The following is a 10000-nucleotide window of genomic DNA, read 5'->3' on the forward strand; positions in this document are numbered from 1 at the left end:
TGTGACGTCACAGGGGTAGAATAGTGGAGTCAATTTGGGGTGAGGGGTTGAAATGTTGGTTTTTATTCCCGGAGAGTTACGTGACGTCACAGGGGGTAGGAAAGGTGGAGTCAATTTGGGGTCGGGGGTTGAAAGAATGGTTTTATTCCAAGAGAGTTTACGTGACGTCACAGTGGTAGAATAGTGGAGTCAATTTGGGGTGAGGGGTTGAAAATGTTTGGTTTTTATTCCCGTAGAGTTACGTGACGTCCACAGGGGGTAGGAAAGGTGGGATCAATTGGGGTCAGGGGTTGAAAGAATGGTTTTTATTCCCAGAGAGTTACCGTGACGTCACAGGGTAGAATAGTGGAGTCAATTTGGGGTGAGGTGTTGAAATGTTGGTTTTTATTCCCGGAGAGTTTACGTGACGTCACAGGGGTAGGTAAAGGTGGAGTCAATTTGGGGTGAGGGCTTGAAATGTCGGTTTTTATTCCCGGAGAGTTTACGTGACGTCACAGGGGTATGTCAGGGGTTGAAAGAATGGTTTTATTCCCTTAGAGTTACGTGACGTCACAGGGGTAGGAAAAAAGGTGGAGTCGATTTTGGGTTAGGGGAGGCCACGCCCCCCCCACCCTAATATGAGCTCATGTACGTACATGAGCTGTTAGACAAATGGAGTCAATTATGTTGGGGTCAGGGTGTCCACGCCCCCCCCCCCCCCCCCCCAGAATAGTGGAGGGTTGAAAGGATGGTTTTATTCCTTATAGTTATGGGACGTCACAGGGTAGAAAATGGAGTCGATTTGGGGTTAGGGGAGGCCACGCCCCCCTTAATATGAGCCCATGTACGTACATGCTTGTAAGACAAATGGAGTCAATTTGGGGTCAGGGGTGGCCACGCCCCCAGAAATAGTGGAGGGTTGAAAGGATGGTTTATTCCCTTATAGTTTATGTGACGTCACAGGGGTAGAAAAGTGGAGTCGATTTGGGGGTTAGGGGAGGCCACGCCCCCTAATATGAGCTCATGTACGTACATGAGCTTGTAAGACAAATCGAGTCAATTATGAGCTCATGTACGTACATGAACTTATCATACATATGGAGTCAATTATGAGCGCATGTACGTACACATGAGCTTATAATACAAATGGAGTCAATTTGGGGTCAGGGGTGGCCACGCCCCCCCCCCCCCCCCCAGAATAGTGGAGTCTATATGGGGTCAGGGTAGGCCACACCCCCCAGACAAGTGGAGTCTATATGGGGTTCGGGGTGGCCACGCCCCTTTTGGGGGTTTTGGGGGTTGCCCGCCCCTTTTTTTAGGCCTCACGTACGTAACATGAGCCAATCAGGAGGGGGGGGGGGGGAGGGGGGTAGCCACGCCCCTTGGGGGGGTGGGGGCGGGGGGGCGGGGCTAGAAAAGTGGAGTCTATGGGGTCTTTTCCTCTACTACTAACTAACTAACTTACTTAAACCCCAATATGAAAATGTCTTAATCAGTAATTAGTCACAACCAATTATCTCTTCTCCCATACGGGACTCTAAGTCCCCCTAGGACTCTCCAGTCCCCTGCCACAATCGTCTGTTACAAAGACAGGAGAACACACAATTAAGTATACGCACTTGTAAAGACAAAGTTCAATAGGACTAAATGAATATGACATCTAACAAGGTAATAAACAAGCCATCCCTTTGGCTAAAGTATGGTAACACTTACCCATCTCCAGCCCAGAAATCACATACAGAAGTAAATAAACTTTCGCAGAGCTATCCCCAGCATTCTGCCTTTCTCCCACAGACGTCTCTGAAAGTCTCCCCCATAGATTTGGCTAAAGATGCCATTATCAATAGGCATAGTTCGTACATGCACATATGAACTCACACAAAACTGGTAACAACCAGTTTCTAAAGGCACTTGAACAAGACCTCATGAACTGACGAACGTTGACCCCCTTAACTATGCATTTTCATATCACGCCATAACAGAAATGAATTATCAGCTTTCTCAGATCGTTGTTTCGGCTCTGTCTCTATGGGTAATCTGGCATTCCAAAAAGGTCACAGCACATCACATTGGCATATTAAACATATTATTAATTATAACTCCTTTCATCTCACAATATGTTATGTGTATATATATATATATATATATTATATATATATATATATATATATATATATCCATATATATATATATATATATATATATATAAATTTTTTCGATGCACAATTCTTTTCCTTCCTTAATTTCTTTCTGCTCTCATAATATATAACAAATTCCCCATTGCATCTTCAGAGAATAGGTGAAGTGGAAAATATTTGTTACTTGCATCCAGAAGAGTTCATTTACTTTGCCATGCTGTGACAAGTGTTCAATTGCTTATCCTCTCTGCTTGACGCAACTCCAAATTACATAAATCAACTTTAGGTCGAGAATTACAGTGCATCCTTAATTTGCAGAATTAAGAGAAATAAAAAAGTTGTGAGCTACATCTCATGTATTCCACAGTGCCAGTGTAGCAACCATCCATCCCAAGTCCCAGGGTGAAAGAATGAAGAGCTGCTGTTAACTATTATTTTTAAGATTGGTGATAATTGAGCAAGAATTTGATTCCTGTAATTTCTTTGTTATTCATAAAAGGGATTTATCATATCTGGGATTTTCATAGGGGCCCTATTTGATTTGTTAATTAATGTAACCTCAGTGCCACAGAGCTAGTGCCTTTAGCTCCTGTGTAATAACTTCTGATTGACATAATAATAACCTTAGATAAATGTAACAATCCATTTCCCTTAAATCCATCCATTTTTAATACCCTTTTTCTCCCCTGTTCTCTGTTGTTACCTGCGTGGCTAACAGTTATGTCAGATGTCAGTTAATTTTAGAGTAAATCATAAACCTCACGCAGCCACGCATGTAACAGATGGCGACCTTGGCCAGCATTGCATAACTAAAAAGTCTTAATTAATCTCTCATCAGAGTAAAGATCAACCCAACTTACTAGTGTGAGAGTTTGTGAGAGAAACGAATCTTTATTGTAAACCCCCTTTACCTTTTTTTTTTTTAACTTTGGCACCCATGAAAAGCACTACACAACTGTAAGTACCTTATTCTAGTATTCTGATTTTACACCTTTTATTTGTTATTATTCCTAAGTGTTCAAACAGAGAGTGATAACAAGTGACACAAAATTTCATTCATTGCTCAGAGAACCTTTGTTGCCACTAGCGAATATATTCTATATGTGTTCTCATTAGTGTACGTTATCTGCGAGACAATGTGTCTCTATAGTTAGCAGTCAGCTATGAAAGTGCAGTGATACCATTGTAAATTGTTAGATTAACGGGAAAGTGTTAAGCTCGCGCCATAAACTTATGATATATATTCATGTTAACTGGGAAGTCCTTTCTAGCAACTCTTCTGTGTAAGCTGTAGCCTGAGTAACCAACATCTGTTTAAATTCTTTTCAAATTCTTTTACAAACTTTAACTTGTTAGTAAATTGATGTAGTAGCTTCATTCTCGTACCATCGTAATATTAATTCACATAAGAATTCAATGTGCATAAATAATAACAACATAAATAGCTTATCTGTTTGCATTTATATGTCAATGTTTTTTTTTTTTTTTTTTTTTTTTTTTTTTTTTGTACTTTCACGGCCCATCAGTGCGTGTGCACTCACCACTGTCTACTCGCTTCGATAGACATACTTGACGTTTGACAGTCTTGAGCGCTAAGCATTAAACCCTTTTCACTTCCACTCAGAGCATTCCTTAACCAAACAATCTTGTTATTCCTCGTTGTGTTATTGGTTTAACCATTAACGTATTTTCTATTCGGAAAGACATTCTTGAATACCCCTTATGAGATCAGAATAATATTTACTCCCGTCATATACCATAAGACTTTTTATATTGTGAGTGACATAAACCTATCTTACAACAGACCCATTTATTGTTTGACCTAATAAATCAAGCCACTTAACTTATACCTCGAGCAGCAGGGAGGGAAATTTGTACATTAAATTTTAAAGCTTAATTTTTCTTTTGTTCCTTTGGAACTGACACATTTTGGCGATTTCCCTTATTTTCATCCTGATTTCATTTCCTTGCGTAAGTCTCGCAAGGGGGCACATACCACAGGCCCATTTACAATTCAAAACCTAAGTGCTCCTTAGCGCAGTTTCATTTATACCATTACCTTTCGTTTTTCTTTATTACTTTTATTAGACTTCTGCGGTGTCCCGCGCACATTCACTGTACTTAATTATTATGGAACCACTGCACGAACATCGGTACCAGCCCATGCGCATGTTACCCTTTGTTTTCGAACACCCACTTATCACCTTGTACAATAGCCGGTTTTGTCCGTACATAAGTACCTAACGCTTGCACCTTGATTTTGCGGTCTTCCGCACACATTTATTATACTTAACTATTACGTAACCGCTGAACGAAAATCGATACCAGCCCGTGTGCATGTTACCCCGTGTTATCAAACACCTACTTACCAACTTGTGCAATAGACTGTTTTGTCTGTGAACAAGTACTTAACACCTGTACTTTGATTGTATCCTCGTTCCACACGAACGAAATAACGTCCTGAAGGACCCACAAACTTTGTTCCTTCGGGAACATCAACAATCCTGTTCTTTATGAACAAAATTTACGCACTACCTGTGCCACTACCTGTTCACTGAACATCCGCACTCAACGACGACCAATTATCGCGTGAAATTACTTTACCATTCATCCTGTAAAAGCCACTTTTATTGGCCTTTCAGTCCTTGGCTTTTCCAAGCCATTTACAGGTCCAGTGCCACGAACATTACTTTGAATAAACCTTCGTCCCACGGGACCAGCAAGCAACTTTTATTCTGTTTCCTATCCCCGGCCTTGGCGGCTCCCCCAGTTTCGCTCACTGAGGACCCGTCTTGACCCTTCTTTCCTATTTTCCTGCCTTGGTGGTTTCACAGGTAAGCAACCTGCGGTTCCATCTTGGCCCTGCTCTCACATTGCTACACCTGTTCTACAACACACCATCTTACTTAATACCAGTGCCATTAGGGGCACTCACCATTCCGTGTAGAGGACTAATACCCAACAATACACCTCTCTCCCACAACCACGGCTTCTTTTGCTGAATTATACCAGACCTTTCTAGAAGTCGGACAGGGTCTGGCCCTCCGAGGAGAAGCACTAATCACTTACGTAGATCGACACCCCTCCACCTACACCCCAGTCTGCTCTAAGCAGCATGAGCACGCTCATCCAGAAGTGGTCGGAAACTGAACCCGAAGCATAGCTCAATCACATAGAGAATGTGTTTGCCAACTACGCCCCCCAGTGCAATCGAGATATCGCTAATCCTTAACAAGCACATAAAGGGCAAGGGTTTGAACACTAAGCGGACTCTGACCACTGCTGAACAAGTAGATCTTGAAGTTGCCAGAAGAGCGGTCAACAAGGCTAACGAAATTACTCCTGAATGCTGGAGACAATGCTGTCGTAGTCTACCCAAATGAACTGCGCCAGCAAATGGCAACAATTGTTGACACACTCAAAACTCCTATTGTTGAGGCAGTAGGAGCGCCTAAGATGCCAACTCCACCTTGGGATCTGGTGTCACAGGCTCCTCCTATACCAACGAACATTCAGTCTAGACAAGGACCAAGAAATAGGAATACAATGCATACGTCTTACAGGTAGCCTACAAAAGCCACTGGGCTCTCCTGGCACTTGCCCAAACCTGGCCCAGTGCCCAATTCATCTGGGTGTGATGGCACCTAATCCAGAGAAAGTGCCACTTACTCCCTTCATACTTCTACTTCTCGCCCCTTGTGTGGGTGTATTCATTTAAACTGCTTAATAATCATATACTTCTTTCCTAGTACATGGCACCTTCATCCAGAGGCAGGTGCCAAGGCACTCTCTATGTCCCACTTTTGTAACTTATAGATTGATTTCCTTTGTATCTTTAGTATTGATTCATGTTGCAATTTTTACCCCCTTTTCTTTTGTCCTAATATTGACTCCTTATCTTGCATGTTAAACCTTCTGTACACAGGTACAAATTACACAGTGCCATCTAACAGTCCTACTGGTATAATTATTTGTTCATACTGACTAAGGTCAGACAGTGGGTCAAAACTCCCCAAATGTCATAACTCCCCAAATGTCATAACTCCCCAAATGTCATAACTCCCCAAATGTCAAACTCCCCAAATGTCATAACTCCCCATATTCATTATGTTAACACTTGTATAAATTTTTTTTTAATTAGTTAGGGCTAAACCTAATTTTTGTATAGTTAGGATAAACCCTAAGTAACGAAATACCATTGTAAACATTGAATAAGTAAAAATATTTAATCATTCAGCTTAGATTGAATAATTTGCTACATATATTTACTCATAGCCTACACGCTGTGTAGAGTAAAACTTAAAACTTAGCCAAATCTTGGAGGCAGAAACTAGTTTCAATTTAATCTTAAGTAATATACATTGGGACGTAAAGCTGTAAGAGAGAGAGAGAGAGAGAGAGAGAGAGAGAGAGAGAGAGAGAGAGATTTCTTATTCCTTCAGGTTTGCCAAGACATTCACGCCCAAAAAGGCGTAAAATGTCTTTTTCTGTGGGGAATTGTAACATACATACACGAGATTTATGTTGAAGTCCTCAGTTTTAAGAAATCTTAAAGAAAAATAAGCACAATTTTTTTTTTCACTTCTTGTAATTAGCAAGACCACCCAAGACGGCACACGGAAGCCACACCTCTCCGCTCCTTAGTAATTAAAAATTAGACACGGCAGGTTCAACTACTTCACTCCCTCCCCCCCTCCAAAAAAAAAAAAAAAAAAAAAAAAAAAAACTCCGCCTCTCCTACAGCTAAATAGACCCCCATTTCCATACTTTTCCCGCACCTGCTGCTGTTATTCAAATTTGATTTCCAGGCAAAACCGTCAACACCCCGAGAAAACCGGCGCTGAGATGTGACAAACAAGAGACAAAGAAAAGAGAGCAAATAAGACGGCTGGATGACATGGCATATCCCCGAGCCATTCATTTATGTAGGGTCGAGAATTTCCTCCCCCCTAAGCCCTTACCTCATGCCCGGCTCTCTACTGCAAGACTTTTCGAGGCACAATTTTTTACCTTCCCTAATTACTGTCTGCTCTCATAATATATAACAAACTTCCCATTGCATCTCCTTCAGAGAATAAGTGAAGCGGAAAATATATGTGACTTGCAGCCAGAAGTGTTAATTTACTTTGCTATGCAGTGGCAGTGTTAAATTGCTCATCTTCTCTGCTTTACGCAACTCCCAATTACATGAATATATTTGGGTCGAGAATTAGTGCATCCTTAATATGCAGAATTAGGAGAATGCAAGAATTTGTGTACTACATCGCATGTATTCCACAGTGCCAGTGTAGCAACCATCCATCCCAAGTCCCATGGTGAAAGAATGAAGAACTGCTGTTAAGTATTATTTTATGAATGGTGATAATTGAACAAGAATTTTATTTCTTTGAATTCCGGGTTCTTCATAAAAGGGATTTACATTTACTGGGGTTTTCAGGATGGCACTATTTGATTTGTTAATTAACGTAACCTTAGTGCCACGGAGCTATTGCCTTCAGCTCCTGTGTAAATATACTCTGATTGACATAATAATCATCTTAGTTAAGTATAACATAGTATTTCCCTTAAATCCATTAACTGAATACATTTTTTTCTATTCTCTGTTGTTACCGGCGTGGCAAAGCCTTGTCAGATGTCAATTAATTTTAGATTAAATGATAAACCTCACGCAGCCCCGCATATAACTTTTATATATATATTATTATATATATATATATATATATATATATATATATATATATATATATATATATATATATATATATATATATATATATATATATATATATATATATATAGCATTCCGAGGTATGCGGTTACACCAGTAAACTCCGAAAAATAAAAGACTTGTGGAGGGAAGTACATCTCAGGTGGTCCTTAAAATACATTTATTACAACGTTTCAAAACACAAAGGTTTCATTTTTCAAGCTGTAAAGACATAAAACAATAAAATTAATATTAAAAGCGCTAAATTACAAATAAAAGACATAATACATTATAAAAGACAAGATAAAAAAAAATAATAAAAACTAGTTAGCAGAACCAACCATCAAGAGAGAAAGGGAGGACAGAAGTCAGAAGGAACAAACCAGAAATGACCGGCAACAGCTCACGTTAGGTAAAGAGTTGTCGAGGAAGACTGCGTGTTCAATTGAGGAACAAGCTGTTTAATAAACAAGGACTCCAGAATTGTCAGTAGTTTGCCATTCGGTGCCCGTCCCAATATTTCAAAATCTTTGTATTGTATATTCAGCTTGCATTTATTGGCGTGTTGTCTGATATTAGAAAATTCAGGATTAGCAAGTTGTTACCGGTTCTATAGCTAACGCCCTTATGGCAATCAATTCTGACCCTCAGTAACCTCTGTGTGGATCCACGTAGGTCCCCAGATTACTTGTATACAACACATGAGGTCATCAAAGGGTCAAGTTTATCCTTGAATTTAAACAAACTACCAAAACTAAGTAGGTTTGTTGGGATGATATTAAATCTAATAGCTGGTATAAAAAAATAATCAAATATGAGTGTTCTTAGTGCAATCGTAGAAATTTTTGTCATGGATTAAAGGTACATTTGCATAAAATGGAAGCTTAGGCACAGTAGGTATGGAGACTTTTGGGATAAAAACGTTATTAAGAAGTTTATCCCAAAAGTCTCTAACGCAAATTTCCGGTTTTGGACCTTTAAATGTGGGTTGTGTGCATTTTAAATGCCATTTTCTTTCTTTTGGACCATTTTGCATTGACTAAGCAAAAAAAAAAAAAATAATAATAATAATTATTATTTTTGATTTCTTGTAACCTGAGGGTGTAAACTTTCCTTACAAGTATGTAACCTCTTATGGTTTAATCAGAAGACATAATACAGGAGTACGAAAAGAAGTTAATACAAAAGCATGTGAATTACTCAAAATCTATATTACTCTGTTATGTATATAAATAGTGGTTGGTAGCATAATTGTATTTCCCCTTGTCTAAAACAATTTCACAATTATTAACGTTCACACAAGTCTCAGATAGAGATTGGAATGTTAACCCTTTGATTGCGGCTGGGATGAGATCTCACAGGTCCCAGAACCCGGAGGGTTTTTCAGACAGGGAGTCACCTGTAGTATGCTACCAGACGCACGAAAACGTAAACAATCATTGTAACAGCTCGTTTCTTTGTTGTTTTCCTACAAATTAACCTGTTTTAGTTTTATGATAACATTTTGATAGTAGTCATCCGTAATATATATAATATGTAATTATGTAACATCACAAATAAATAAACATATCATATGTGACTATATATCGGGGGGGTTTACTGTTTGCCAGAGGTATGAGTACTTCACTAATTGCGGACGACACACTTTTTTTTTTTTTTTTTTTGTTTGTTTTTTTTTTTTTTTCTTTCTTTTTATTCTTTTTGAATCCCCGAAACACATCTACAGCATAGTTGAATATTAGTGTTAATAGTTATTTGCATATCCGCCAGAAAAAACTAATCATGAAAATATTGATCATTTTTATGTTTTTCGCTTACTATTCCAATATTTATATACACACAAAATTGAGATTTATTATTTTTGAGAGAGAGAGAGAGAGAGAGAGAGAGAGAGAGAGAGAGAGAGAGAGAGAGAGATTTACCAAGATACATACCCTCTAATTGTACAACAATAACTCCAATAGACGCAATTACAATAATGGTTGTGAATGAGGATATCACTGATCATATATTAACCCCATTTCTGAATGATATTCATAGCAATAAACAAGTAACCAGTCGACAAAAAATAGTACCATGCGTAGTTTTAGAAATTATGATTTATGAACGCTTTGGGAGCTCTTATAAATAAGACTAGCATGGAATTTGTCTTTGTCTCGATTTTACCATTCAGACA

Source organism: Macrobrachium nipponense, chromosome 23, assembly GCF_015104395.2.
Source record: "Macrobrachium nipponense isolate FS-2020 chromosome 23, ASM1510439v2, whole genome shotgun sequence".
Classification (NCBI taxonomy): Eukaryota; Metazoa; Arthropoda; class Malacostraca; order Decapoda; family Palaemonidae; genus Macrobrachium; species Macrobrachium nipponense.